General features: G+C 44.6%; 1 protein-coding gene and 1 non-coding gene across 3 annotated transcripts in view; one reads left to right on the top strand and one right to left on the bottom strand.

The window, feature by feature from the left end:
* LOC133443624 (interferon-induced very large GTPase 1-like) overlaps positions 1–556 on the bottom strand; it is a 64,822-nt gene extending 64,266 nt beyond the window's left edge. For both annotated transcript variants that reach the window (XM_061720700.1, XM_061720702.1), the window contains exon 1: positions 455–556. The gene's annotated coding sequence lies outside the window, so the exon portion shown is untranslated. The remainder of the gene's footprint in view (positions 1–454) is intronic.
* Positions 557–12,101: 11,545 nt separating this feature from the next.
* On the top strand, positions 12,102–12,183 carry trnas-uga (transfer RNA serine (anticodon UGA)). The gene has a single exon. It is a non-coding gene; the product is annotated as a tRNA-Ser (tRNA).
* The last annotated feature ends 3,069 nt before the right edge of the window (positions 12,184–15,252 follow it).

Genomic DNA, 15,252 nt, shown 5'->3' with positions numbered 1-15,252 from the left:
GGGAAGTGTCAAACCCTGACAGGAAACAAACAGGGTGTTTATCGCTTGCACGACTAACTACAACAAAACGCCTGTTTTTTATTGTCGTTTTTTAACGTTTGCTGCACTTTTTTCCTTTATGATGAGGAATTCGTTCATGAACCAGAACAAAACTCCATCACTGACCCGGAGAACGTGTTCTTTCCTGTTTCTGCTGTTGTTTATACACAGTTTTTCTTTCTTTCTCGGTTTCCAACTAAAACACGTAACTTTCTCCTCGTGGCGAGTTTTCTTGGCTGATGTGACACTTCTGCGCGATATTCAGACTTTCCATGTTGAACGCAGACAAGTCGGTCATGACGTCATCGTCGGTGCAACGCAACCCCCCCCCGCAGGTTTGCAACTGGAGCTGTTTCCAGCTGTCTTCAGCTGGAAACAGCTGCTCAGCTGCTCCAGAGGAGGATAAACACCTTACCTTCAGTTGGTGAACAGAATCCTCTTGAGACCCGGGACAGACCCGTTTCCTGCCCTGATTAAACCATTTACAGTCGCTCACAGCAACTGAACAGCTTCACAATAGATGGGAGTGTAAAATAAACCAACCTTTGTTTCCTGAAGGAAACACTTCATCTGACCCTTGAACGCAGACGGACACTATCTAGATCTGTTTCCTCACAAGCTCCTCCCTTCACCTCCTCCTGTTTTTACCTCCAATTTATTCCTGCTGGACATGGATGAAATCAGCAAAACAATCCTTGGAATGACCAAATGAAGAAGTGTGACAGCGAGCTAAAAAACAACATAATCAAAGTTTAGCGTTAGCTTATAATAGGCAGTGACCCTTGAAACCACCCGGGGTCATAAATGAGGAGTAAAAGGGTTGGTCCGGGTGAGAGACAGCACACAGCTCCGTTTACAGGAAATCACACGAGTCTTTATCAGAGTAGAAGTTAATTGCATGAAGGAGGTACCAAAGATAAAACTCTGACCCTTGACCACCAAGTCAGGACGGTCCGTTCACGTCTGAATCCACACACTCAAGTACTGATGTCTGATACCTCCGATTTCCTTTCCCATCCGATATTGAGTAAAATGTGCCTGATAAATCTAGATAGTTTTAGAATGAAAGACATTAGATTCACTTATTTAGCTATTTATTTTAAAAGGTAGCGGCATCATTCACAATATAGATTGTAACAAGGCTAGTGCTACGGGGGTCGACCGACAGGACAGAGGACACAGGGTTTAGTGCAGGAACACCTTTATTCAATCCTTCACCCAAGACACACGTGCCGTCACCATCAGCAGCTTCCTCCCAGCAGCCTCTCTCTGGTGTGCAGCTGCTCCTTATGAAGGCAGGCAGGGTGGAGAGGTCTACTGAGTGGCTGCTCCTCCACCCTGCCACATAGATGACATATCACAACCGAATAACCAGTGCTTGAAAAATTTGTTTCCATCACTAAAAAAAGATCCTTAATAAAAATAATAAAACCATTAAAATAAATAAGAGAATAATAAACGAAAATATGAACTACTATGAAAATGAAAAAAGTAGTTCCTACCAGCAACGTGTCATTTAGACTTAATCTGAGTAGTTTAGTTACTTTCCACCCGTTAATAATAAACATTACCACAAATGACTGAAGTATCAAAAATATCGGTATTTTCATTTGGACCATTTAATACAAAAGGATAAATTAGTATTAGGATCAAATTTGGCTCAGCTGGAGGTCCCAGCTCGTCTGGTTCATCATCTCCAGAACTCCCAGCATTCCTCACTCCAGAGCTCCTGACCCCCCACCCAGATCAGCACAATCATCCACATTTTAGAAAAAGACTCCTTAAAACCAGCTCGCTTCATGTCAGGTATTTGCAGAGAACCGGGACCGGTTCTGTTTTAGTTTAGTTCCTGTGGAGATGCAACTCCTCTGGTGGAGAAACAGCACAAGCCATCCCCGGTCCCAACAGAACCCAGTAAAACCAACAAAAACCCCAACACCAGCAGTAAAACCAACGGAAACCCAGACACCAGCAGTAAAACCAACGGAAACCCCGACACCAGCAGTAAAACCAACGGAAACCCAAACACCAGCAGTAAAACCAACAGAAACCCAAACACCAGCAGTAAAACCAACGGAAACCCCGACACCAGCAGTAAAACCAACAGAAACCCCGAGACCAACGGAAACCCCGACACCAGCAGTAAAAACAACGGAAAACCCGACACCAGCAGTAAAACCAACAGAAACCCCGACACCAGCAGTAAAACCAACGGAAACCCAAACACCAGCAGTAAAACCAACAGAAACCCCGACACCAGCAGTAAAACCAACGGAAACCCAGACACCAGCAGTAAAACCAACAGAAACCCCGACACCAGCAGTAAAACCAACAGAAACCCCGACACCAGCAGTAAAACCAACGGAAACCCAAACACCAGCAGTAAAACCAACAGAAACCCCGACACCAGCAGTAAAACCAACGGAAACCCAGACACCAGCAGTAAAACCAACGGAAACCCAGACACCACCAGTAAAACCAACGGAAACCCCGACACCAGCAGTAAAACCAACAGAAACCCCGACACCAGCAGTAAAACCAACGGAAACCCAGACACCAGCAGTAAAACCAACAGAAACCCCGACACCAGCAGTAAAACCAACGGAAACCCAGACACCAGCAGTAAAACCAACAGAAACCCCGACACCAGCAGTAAAACCAACGGAAACCCAAACACCAGCAGTAAAACCAACGGAAACCCCGACACCAGCAGTAAAACCAACGGAAACCCCGACACCAGCAGTAAAACCAACAGAAACCCCGACACCAGCAGTAAAACCAACGGAAACCCAAACACCAGCAGTAAAACCAACAGAAACCCCGACACCAGCAGTAAAACCAACGGAAACCCAGACACCAGCAGTAAAACCAACGGAAACCCAGACACCACCAGTAAAACCAACGGAAACCCCGACACCAGCAGTAAAACCAACAGAAACCCCGACACCAGCAGTAAAACCAACGGAAACCCAGACACCAGCAGTAAAACCAACAGAAACCCCGACACCAGCAGTAAAACCAACGGAAACCCAGACACCAGCAGTAAAACCAACAGAAACCCCGACACCAGCAGTAAAACCAACGGAGACCCAGACACCACCAGTAAAACCAATGGAAACCCAGACACCAGCAGTAAAACCAACGGAAACCCAAACACCAGCAGTAAAACCAACGGAAACCCAAACACCAGCAGTAAAACCAACAGAAACCCCGACACCAGCAATAAAACCAACGGAAACCCCGACACCAGCAGTAAAACCAACGGAAACCCCGACACCAGCAGTAAAACCAACAGAAACCCCGACCCCAGCAGTAAAACCAACAGAAACCCCGACACCAGCAGTAAAACCAACGGAAACCCCGACACCAGCAGTAAAACCAACAGAAACCCCGACACCAGCAGTAAAACCAACGGAAACCCCGACACCAGCAGTAAAACCAACAGAAACCCCGACACCACTAGTAAAACCAACGGAAACCCCGACACCAGCAGTAAAACCAACGGAAACCCCGACACCAGCAGTAAAACCAACAGAAACCCCGACACCAGCAGTAAAACCAACAGAAACCCCGAGACCAACGGAAACCCCGACACCAGCAGTAAAAACAACGGAAAACCCGACACCAGCAGTAAAACCAACAGAAACCCCGACACCAGCAGTAAAACCAACGGAAACCCCGACACCAGCAGTAAAACCAACGGAAACCCCGACACCAGCAGTAAAACCAACGGAAACCCCGACACCAACAGCAAAACCAACGGAAACCCCGACACCAACAGTAAAACCAACGGAAACCCCGACACCAGCAGTAAAACCAACGGAAACCCCAACACCAGCAGCAAAACCAACAGAAACCCCGACACCAGCAGTAAAACCAACAGAAACCCCGACACCAGCAGTAAAACCAACAGAAACCCCGACACCAGCAGTAAAACCAACGGAAACCCCGACACCAGCAGTAAAACCAATGGAAACCCAAACACCACCAGTAAAACCAACGGAAACCCCGACACCAGCAGTAAAACCAACAGAAACCCCGACACCAGCAGTAAAACCAACGGAAACCCAGACACCAGCAGTAAAACCAACGGAAACCCCGACACCAGCAGTAAAACCAACAGAAACCCCGACACCAGCAGTAAAACCAACGGAAACCCCGACACCAGCAGTAAAACCAACAGAAACCCCGACACCAGCAGTAAAACCAACAGAAACCCCGACACCAGCAGTAAAACCAACGGAAACCCAGACACCAGCAGTAAAACCAACGGAAACCCCGACACCAGCAGTAAAACCAACGGAAACCCCGACACCAGCAGTAAAACCAACGGAAACCCCAACACCAGCAGCAAAACCAACGGAAACCCCGACACCAGCAGTAAAACCAACGGAAACCCCGACACCAGCAGTAAAACCAACAGAAACCCCGACACCAGCAGTAAAACCAACGGAAACCCCGACACCAGCAGTAAAACCAACAGAAACCCCGACACCACTAGTAAAACCAACGGAAACCCCGACACCAGCAGTAAAACCAACGGAAACCCCGACACCAGCAGTAAAACCAACAGAAACCCCGACACCAGCAGTAAAACCAACAGAAACCCCGAGACCAACGGAAACCCCGACACCAGCAGTAAAAACAACGGAAAACCCGACACCAGCAGTAAAACCAACAGAAACCCCGACACCAGCAGTAAAACCAACGGAAACCCCGACACCAGCAGTAAAACCAACGGAAACCCCGACACCAGCAGTAAAACCAACGGAAACCCCGACACCAACAGCAAAACCAACGGAAACCCCGACACCAACAGTAAAACCAACGGAAACCCCGACACCAGCAGTAAAACCAACGGAAACCCCAACACCAGCAGCAAAACCAACAGAAACCCCGACACCAGCAGTAAAACCAACAGAAACCCCGACACCAGCAGTAAAACCAACAGAAACCCCGACACCAGCAGTAAAACCAACGGAAACCCCGACACCAGCAGTAAAACCAATGGAAACCCAAACACCACCAGTAAAACCAACGGAAACCCCGACACCAGCAGTAAAACCAACAGAAACCCCGACACCAGCAGTAAAACCAACGGAAACCCAGACACCAGCAGTAAAACCAACGGAAACCCCGACACCAGCAGTAAAACCAACAGAAACCCCGACACCAGCAGTAAAACCAACGGAAACCCCGACACCAGCAGTAAAACCAACAGAAACCCCGACACCAGCAGTAAAACCAACAGAAACCCCGACACCAGCAGTAAAACCAACGGAAACCCAGACACCAGCAGTAAAACCAACGGAAACCCCGACACCAGCAGTAAAACCAACGGAAACCCCGACACCAGCAGCAAAACCAACGGAAACCCAGACACCAGCAGTAAAACCAACGGAAACCCCGACACCAGCAGTAAAACCAACGGAAACCCAGACACCAGCAGTAAAACCAACGGAAACCCCGACACCAGCAGTAAAACCAACAGAAACCCCGACACCAGCAGTAAAACCAACGGAAACCCCGACACCAGCAGTAAAACCAACAGAAACCCCGACACCAGCAGTAAAACCAACAGAAACCCCGACACCAGCAGTAAAACCAACAGAAACCCCGACACCAGCAGTAAAACCAACAGAAACCCCGACACCAGCAGTAAAACCAACAGAAACCCCGACACCAGCAGTAAAACCAACAGAAACCCCGACACCACCAGTAAAACCAACGGAAACCCAAACACCAGCAGTAAAACCAACGGAAACCCAGACACCAGCAGTAAAACCAACGGAAACCCCGACACCAGCAGTAAAACCAACAGAAACCCCGACACCACCAGTAAAACCAACGGAAACCCAAACAGCAGCAGTAAAACCAACGGAAACCCAAACACCAGCAGTAAAACCAACAGAAACCCCGACACCAGCAATAAAACCAACGGAAACCCCGACACCAGCAGTAAAACCAACGGAAACCCAGACACCAGCAGTAAAACCAACGGAAACCCCGACACCAGCAGTAAAACCAACGGAAACCCCGACACAAGCAGTAAAACCAACGGAAACCCAGACACCACCAGGAAAACCAACGGAAACCCCGACACCAGCAGTAAAACCAACAGAAACCCCGACACAAGCAGTTTTGCGGCTCTGCTTTTGCTTGCTTGCTGATTGGGTAACGTATTGCATCACGCATCGCGTCACTTCCTGGTGTTGCGGTCTGTTGCCGTGTCACGGCGTTTGCAGGCTCAGATCTCTCCCGACTTTTTTGTCTAAAACTTAGATTGTTTTCTGGTAAAATAGCACTATATCTGGTACATTACTGTCTTTATTTCAACACTCGCTCTTTTTAATCTTCCGTAACTTTCACTGTCACCAATCACCAATAAATTTTCTGTCCGTTAGCCTCTGTTAGCATCTTAGCATGGCCTCTCCGTCTTCCACCGTTTCTCCTCTTTGCTGCTCAGTGTGTGAAATGTTTAGCTATTCCTCTGCCTCCTTTAGCGAAGACGGTAAGTGCTTAAAGTGTAGCTTATTTACAGGACTGGAGGCGAGGCTCAGTCAGAGGTCCGGTTCCGCCAACTCGACCATAGTCCGATAGCCTCCTCAGCTAACCAGGCCAGGCGAGCAGCCGGCCAGTCAGCACCGTTGGGTGACGGTTTGGAGGAAGCGTCGTCCTAAAGGCCTCACGGAACACCACCACCCGCTTCATGGGTCTAACAGATTTTCCCCACTCAGCGACACACCCGTTGAGAAGCCGACCCTGGTTATTGGAGACTCCATAGTCCGGCATGTGAAGCCGACTCCAGCGACCATAGTTAGGTGCATCCCGGGGGCCAGAGCGGGTGACATAGAAGCAAATTTGAAGCTACTGGCAAAGGGTAATCGTAAATATGGTAAAGTTATCATCCATGTCAGAGCTAATGACTCCCGTCTTCGCCAGTTGGAAGTCACTAAAATGAATATTTTCTCGGTGTGTAACTACGCCAAAACCATGTCGGACTCTGTAGGTTTCTCTGGCCCCCCTGCTGGTGCTCTCGTTCCGTCGCTGGTTGTCTCAGTGGTGTTCAGAAAACGACGTGGACTTTATTGACAATTGGGAAACGTTCTGGGGAAAGCCCGGTCTGATTAGAAGAGACGGCATTCATCCCACCCGGGTTGGTGCTGCTCTTGTCTCTAGTAATTTGGCCTGTTTCATTAGACCCTCCCCCTGACAACGCAGGGTCCAGGCCAGGATGCAGAGCTGTAGTTTAACACACTTCTCTGCTGCTTCTCGAGGACCAACGCCTGCCAACAAAACTGTAGGATTGCATTATGTAATTAGCGACTCTAACACTATAGGATTACATGATGTAACTGGTAACTCTAACCAGGTGCCTAGCAAATTAGAAGTGGTTGCAGTTCCCCGCCCTCCAAAAGTTCACCAGGTGCGGCGCTATAGAGGCGTTAACCAAAATAATCTTGTAAAAATTAAAACCAATGCACATTTGGTACCAATAAAAGACCGAAATATTAGATGCGGACTACTAAATATACGATCGTTAAGCTCCAAGTCTCTGTTAGTAAATGATATAATTACTGTCAAGTTCCACTCAGTCGACTCCGAAAAGGACACCAGGACAACTCGGATTTCCAATTTGATCAACTTTATTTTATCCAACCTTTAGGCTTGGTTGGTTTATTTTCAGTTGATCTTCCAATAGTAATCAGAGTAATCAGATAATCAGGTTGTTAACCTTCGAAAACAAAGAAAAAAGTGTTAACAATAATATGTACAGGTATTTACAAGAAAAGTTCAAATAAATTCAACTAACTCAAACAGTAAACTTAAACTTTTAAACGTAAACTTTTAAACCCCATTTTTAAACTCTTTAATTGTTTACTGTTCAAAATGAGTCAAACAAGTAAGTCAAAATGCAAAGTCAAAATCATTTTATCCACTTAAGGAAAATCAAGATGAATTAATCATTTAATTTAATTATTTTAAATTCATTGCCATGCTGAAACTGATTAAATCCACCAAATGGAGTAAAAGTAAGTAAAAGGGTAAGTATAATTACCTTAATAAGTATAAAAGTAAGAAAGGTAATCAATAAATCCAAATTCAACCCCTAGCAAAAGTTCAACATCCGTATCCTTCAACTTTGCAACCATTTTCCATACCTTTAACATCAAGCTTAAATTGTTCAACATAATAATTATTCAATTCTGTAACGTAAAGCTTTTAACTTGTTAAAGTGAGCAAACAACCAAATTAAATCAATGCTCAATACTGGCATAAGTTTGCTGTGGTTCAGCTTGAACTTACAAACAAACACTAACAAACAAATCAGGACAGGTAAGTAAACCAATCAAGGTAGGTATTAGCATTTAGCAAAAGAACAGATATATTCACCGACCATTGGTGTATTGGAGTCTTTTTAAACATGGATCTTGTAGCTTCTTTCTTTCTGGCTGCTTTCCTCTCTGTTCATTTGCTTGGGTGTGAATGAAGTGAGACTTCCAGTCCTTAACAGCTGCCTTGAATCAGCCAATTGGCGGCCATCTTGCCCTTGGTGTACTGGGAAACGTAGTTCTTTCAGGTCCAAGGAAGTAAGATGAAGGAGGAGGCAGCACCTTCCTTCCAGGTCAGGGACACTTGAGTTTTAACTTCACAATTACAGAGAGTAGGAGTATACTATTATACTAAAGTATAATAAAAATTTAACCTAAGTCCAATTATAATACATTTGAAAGCCTCACGCTTACTCTGAAATTTCCGAGCTGGAAATCAGAGAAGCCAGTTGTGTTAGTGGTAGTGTACCGGCCCCCTGCTGGTACCAGTTGTGTTAGTGGTAGTGTACCGACCCCCTGCTGGCGCTTATCTAGAGTTTCTGTCTGAATTTTCAGATTTCCTTTCTGGATTATTGATCAGCACAGATAAATTCATCATAGTGGGTGATTTTAACATTCATATGGATGTTGAAAGCGATAATCTTAAATTAGCTTTCAATTCTCTTCTAGAATCAATGGGTATCTCACAAAAAGTGGATAAACCGACGCACTGTTTTAATCATACTCTCGATCTCGTTCTCACCTACGGTGTTGAAACTGATGGTCTGTTGGTGTCACCTGTAAACTTGCTTTTATCTGACCACTATTTAATAACGTTTGAATTGAATGTTGTTGATGTTGAAGTGCAGGGCAGGAGGTATTATTTTAGCAGATGTTTGTCTGATGAAGCTATTGCTAAATTTAAGGAGACCATTGCTCGTCTTGCGACAGTGGAAAATAGTGAAGCCTCTACTGAAGCAATAGAGGCCAGTGACCTGGGTTCTACCTCTGCAGATGTTGATTTCCTTGCTAGTAACACTGCTGATCTGTTGCACTCAGCTTTAGATGAAGTTGCTCCTTTGAAAAGGAGGGTTTCTAGCCACAGGAGCTTAACTCCCTGGTACAATTCAGATATCTGCATGTTGAAACAAAACATGCGAAAAAAGGAAAGGAAGTGGTACTCTTGTGAAATGAAATGAATGAAAAACATCAATTCGAGGAAGGATTAATGTAGAATATAAATGAAGATTAATGTAGAATATAAATGAAACTTAAAGTAGTTCTTCCTCCTCCACGAAAGGAGGAACCCACTCATCATCGCAGTCCATCTCCTGGGCAAACCGCCCAGGTGTGGTGGGAATGGCTGAAGCTAATAGTTTCTTCACCCATGGCACAATACAACACAGAAAAACACACAAACCCAAAAGAATAGTCAGCTGAGGGGCAAAGAGGTTGAACAGTGCAGTTTCCCACCCTGAAATGGAAAACCAGGACCTCCTCTGCAAATGCAACAATTTATTCAGGTGTCCGACAACATGTGTCACATTGATCTCGTTGGTCAGCTGCCTCGTCACAGTGGCCATGGTACTGACCACGTGTTGTCCTCTAGCTGCGCCGTCGTGTTGGTCGTGTTGGTCGTGTAAACAGCAGACCTCCTCACCAGCCGATGAGGGGTAGGTGCCGCACCAGAATCGTGGTCAGGGGGAGGTGAGAAAACATCAGCTTGAGGAAGGATTAATGCAGAATATAAAGTTAAAGTAACTCTTCACCAAGAGTTACGAGAAAACGGAAGTGACATCGCTGTTCTTACATCATCTCAAAACAATGTTATCTTGATTTATACTGTAAATACTTTGTTTGTTAACTTATTATTAACCCATTTCCCATGTGTAAATATAGAAAACGTGTTTTAACAAATATGAACTTTTCAATGATTTTAACAATACATGAACAACACAGGGTAACACAGTTAGAGGGAACACAATGAGGGAACTTCAGAGTGTAGAGTCCGCCTTCAGGATTGTGATATATTCAGAGAAAACTATTGAAATCATGTAAATGACAAAGTTGTCCATTTAGATTGCTAATTAATGGTTACATTAGTTTAACCTGCTTGTTTAAACACTTGGTACATTTAACAATCACACTAACTACCATGGCAGGATTAACTGGTTTTTGATTAACTGGATTAAATTGTTTCTAAATGCCTGTGTTGACATGTGAGCAGGCCACATTAACAATGTCAGGAGTGGGATTTGAACCCACGCCTCCAACCTGAACGCAGCACCTTAGACCGCTTGCCCATCCTGACTTGATCCAGCTCTTAGAGACGGATGAAAATGCAGGATGAGAAGAATTAATTTCCAGGCAGGTTCAGAACTGTATCTCCCATTGTCTGAGCTCATATTATAGCACGTTACGTAGAGTGACACTTTCCAGGTGAACACAATTACAGCAGAAGGGGTTTCATGGTGTAATGGTCATCACTCTGGACTTTGACTCCAGTAATCTGAGTTCAAATCTCAATGGAAGCTGTCAGTCCTCCAAACAACCAAGTACATGTCCATGTCCACATCTCTGATGATTGGGTATTCATGACTTCCATTACATGTCTGTGTCTCCAGGTTGCTATGAAACCCAATGGTTGTTGAATTGTCCACCAAGTGGGAGCCACCAGAGAGTCTGCTGGCTAACTGGTTTCACCACAGTTGAAAGTGGAGCTGTGCTGCAGTGACAGGAGAGCAGCAGCGTGAGAGGACACTTGTGTCAACGGCTTTATGTTGTGTAGGCGTCTCCACTGGTGTGAACCGTCCATGGGATCCCAGGAATAAACCTCAATCTAATCCTTCTGATTCATGTATTTCAACTTTACTGAAAGGATAGCTGATGTACTTTACACGTTATGGTCACTTCTTGAATATGGTCAGCAAAAGTACTCGATGGTACATGTACGAAGGAAAGAGGAGGAATTCTGACAGAAGATCTTGAAGCCAGCTTCACTTTCTGTCTCACTATGAGGAAAGAAATAATCTAGAAACATCTAAACCTGCAGGTCAGTGAGCTCTGGAGAACAGGGATGAGAAACACTGATCTAAGCAACATCGTCACTTCCTGTTATTGCAGTCTGTTGTCGTTGTACAGTGTTGCAGGCTCTTACTCCTCCAGACCTTTTCTGTCTAAACTTATATTGTTTTCTGGTAAAATTATCCTATATCTGGTAAACTTCTGTCTTTAATTAAACACTCGCACATTTTTCTCTTCCGTAACTTTCATTGTCACCAATCACTCGTACACTTTCTGTCTGTTAGCTTCTTAGCATGGCCTCCTCTTCTCCCACTGTAAGTGTCTGAACTGTAGTTTATTCATTCAATTCAAATCAATTCAATTCAATTCATTTCAATTTCATTTTATTTATATAGCGTCTATTACAACAGAAGTGTCTCTAGGTGTTTCCAGAGACCCAGAACATGAACCCCCGAGCAATTATTACGTAAACATAACAACTCTGAACAAGTTCTAATCAGTTCTGAACACATTCCTAACGAGATCACAGAGTTTCAAACAAGGTCCGAACACGGGTCCTAATAACTCCGAACAAGCACGCAGATCACGTGATGTTGGAGGGGGCCTGGCTATCGCTTGAAAGTCTCGGCCATTTTTCACCCGCTATAACACTTGCCCCATTGCGACATGAGGTTTGGAAACTTGAGTAAAAGTCAATAATAAGTCAAATGTTCAAGCATGTGACAAGTTGTTGTGGCCGAGTGGTTAAGGCGATGGACTTGAAATCCATTGGGGATTCCCCGCGCAGGTTCAAATCTTGCCAACAACGGTTAATGTTTGAACATGCAAGAAGACTTGCAGTTGTTAACCATAGACTGAAATTACTAAACTAATCAGTGGGATTTTTTGTGTTCTCCCCAGCATGCATTAATAAGTAACATCAGCCTACATTAAGTTAGTTTTACATTTCTTTCCAAGCAGTCGGCCCAGGTTCGGTTCCTGGCTATCGTGACTGTGAACGTCTTTATATCTTACCAAACTTAATAGACGGCTTTCTAATGGCCCGCCTGCTGAATAACAGAAGAGTGGTTCTTCATGATCACACCTCCTCATAAACTGCCTTACAAGGTACAGTCTACCTTAAACACTTAAATACTTTCTTGTTGATGTCACCAAAGTTTCATGCTAATCTAAACTGACAAGTGTAATGTTCGATCACTTGTGTTATTTACATGATGAATTTAAATAAAAAAGGGCTACCAAAGAACGTGTTAGGCCCTGTCCCAATTCTCCCCCTACCCCTCGTTTTCTTCACTACCCCTAAATTTTGCGCGTTCCCGTGAGGGTAGTGGTTCCTATTCCTCTTTTCACCTAAGGGGAGTGGAGAAAACGAGGGGTAGTGGCTGAATCTGGCCCTACGAATCGAGGGATTTGCAATCCTCACTAGCTGACCTAGGGACCAAAACATTTCCCAGAATGCTTTTCATCGTCATTTGCGGACTGAAAAAAAAAACATGGCGGACATTTCTTATTTTTTAGTGAATAAAATCAATATTTTGAGTTAGTTTCTGCATAAAAATGAGTTTTGATTACATTTCTAGCGAGAAATATATATTTTACTTTCATAATATTCACTCAGTGAATTTACATAATCACTTTTTTGTTCGCTAAGATCGCGCCGGAATAAAGGCTGTTAAGTTACGGCGTAGGCTACGTAAGCTACGTAAGCTACGCCGTAGGCTCTGCGTCGATTTGACTCGCCGACCGAGGGCAAACATCATTTACAGACTCTCAGATTGTGACCGAGGGAGCAAGCATTTTTTTGTGAGAAATAGAGAGAAATAATCCTGTGACTCGTCACATTTGTTTTGGATGTTTCTGATATAATAGTTTTCAGAAACCACAAAGCTGTTATCTGGGTAATTTACACACTTTCAGATAAAGCTGAAGTGAAGATAGCGGAGCTGATTTATGGTTCCGCGTTAAATCGACGCAGAGCCTACGGCGTAGGTTACGCGGCGCCGTACGCCGTACCCTACGCCGTAACCTACGCCGTAGGCTCTGCGTCAATTTAACGCGGAACCATAAATCAGCTCCGGAGCCGGCAGGCTGTTCTCATCCCGAAAACTTCGGATCAAATTTCTTAACAGGCGTTTATTTGGATAAACTGAGCCCAGGTTGGGGATCTTAACGGTTACTTTTACACCTGAAAAAATATTAAAACTTAATAAAGTGCCGTATTAACAGCGCTACAGCTGAAATTAAAACAGCTTTTGGCTCTCTGCTTCCTGATCAGGGTAGGGATGAAAACGAGGGGTAGGGGGAGAAATGGGACAGGACCCTGGGCCAAGTGCCCTAAAATCTCCCCCTTCTTTTTTAGGGGGTAGGGAAGAAAAGAAGGGGGAGTATTGGGATTGGGCCTAAATCACTCACTCTAAAGGGACAGATTCAGACACTCGCCCTCGTTTTCTCCACTCCCCCTAGGTGGAAAGAGGAAGTGGGAACCACTTCCCTCACGGGAACAAGCAACATTTAGGGGAAGGGATGAAAACAAGGGCTAGGGGGAGAATTGGGACAGGCCCCTGGGAAGATTTCAAGTGCCCTAAAATCTGTCCCTTCTTTTTTAGGGGTAGTGAAGAAAAGAAGGGCGAGTGAAAGAAAGTAGGGCTAGTGAAGAATAGTAGGGGGTGTATTGGGATTGGGCCTTAGTCAGTTCTTCAAAGTGCCAGTTCTTCTCTTCAAACATATAAGTTCATCTGTAAACTCCGAAGTTGAAAACCAGCTCATCTTGGATGAATTGGAGCAATCCAGGATTTCCTTTGTACATGTGCCATCAAGTACTTTCTCTGACAAAACTCAACCATTCAACAAAAGTGTCCATAAAGTGGAAGTACATCAGATATCCTTTCTTTAAATCTGAAATAAATATGTTTGTTTGATTGAATCAGAAACATTAGTCAACAACATGTAGTAAAAGAGAGCATTACGTGTTTCCCTGAAGGTCTAGTGGGCAGGATTTGCTGCTTTCACTACCATGACCCAGGTTCAATTTCCATTCAGTGTAGAAATATGATCAGTTTCTTCTTCTATTGTATATATGTCTCTTCGTAATTATGACCAATTCAACTGTGCCCATGTCTTCATCAAACTGGACATCATTTCAGCAGATGAATGTCCACCTGTTCTTCAAGAAAATATGTAAGGAATTAGCTTTAAACCAAATACCAGAAAGCAGACTGAACTCCCATCACATTTTACCAGCCCTCATGAATATTGAGGTGATTATTGGTGCTCGTCAGTGAACGGTCGTTGGCGTCACTGCCAGGGTTCTTGAGAAAGCTTTGATCCAGTCAGAACTGGGTACAAAGAGAGAGCTCTGTTCATTCAAATGACAATGACAGTTGTCATTATCAAACCTCTTCAAGTCTAGGGTCTCTTTCTAAGAGAATGTTGTAATGCAATGGATGACAACACACGTCTATCTGAATATACCTGCAAACATGCAGCTTATACAACAAGAGGTTGATGTATCAGCTAAGGGACAAATGGCGGTAAGTAGCTTGTGATATTGAAGAAACCATCATCAAAGTTACTTTCCCTGACATCATGACTGCTCATCTTCTCATGTGGCTGGAAAACTGTGACGTCTCATTCAGCTGTTTCAGGTTCTTTCCTGCAGCGTTGGTGGTGTAGTGGTCAACATGGCTGCTTCTTCCGGCTCTCAGCGAAGGCGGACGCTTTTTCTGCTCCTCTCCCTTAACTGCCTGCCCTGCTACTGCTTTTGTCCTGTCTCGTCTTCAGAGTCTCTTCTTTTCACTCCTACGAAAACTCTACAATCATGGAATTGATTAACTGGTTTCTCAGCACAATTGACCACATTTTTGCGACGAGTAGTCGG

The sequence above is a fragment of the Cololabis saira genome, chromosome 5 (genome assembly GCF_033807715.1).
Source record: "Cololabis saira isolate AMF1-May2022 chromosome 5, fColSai1.1, whole genome shotgun sequence".
Classification (NCBI taxonomy): domain Eukaryota; kingdom Metazoa; phylum Chordata; class Actinopteri; order Beloniformes; family Belonidae; genus Cololabis; species Cololabis saira.
This window is presented reverse-complemented; position numbering and strand designations above follow the sequence as displayed.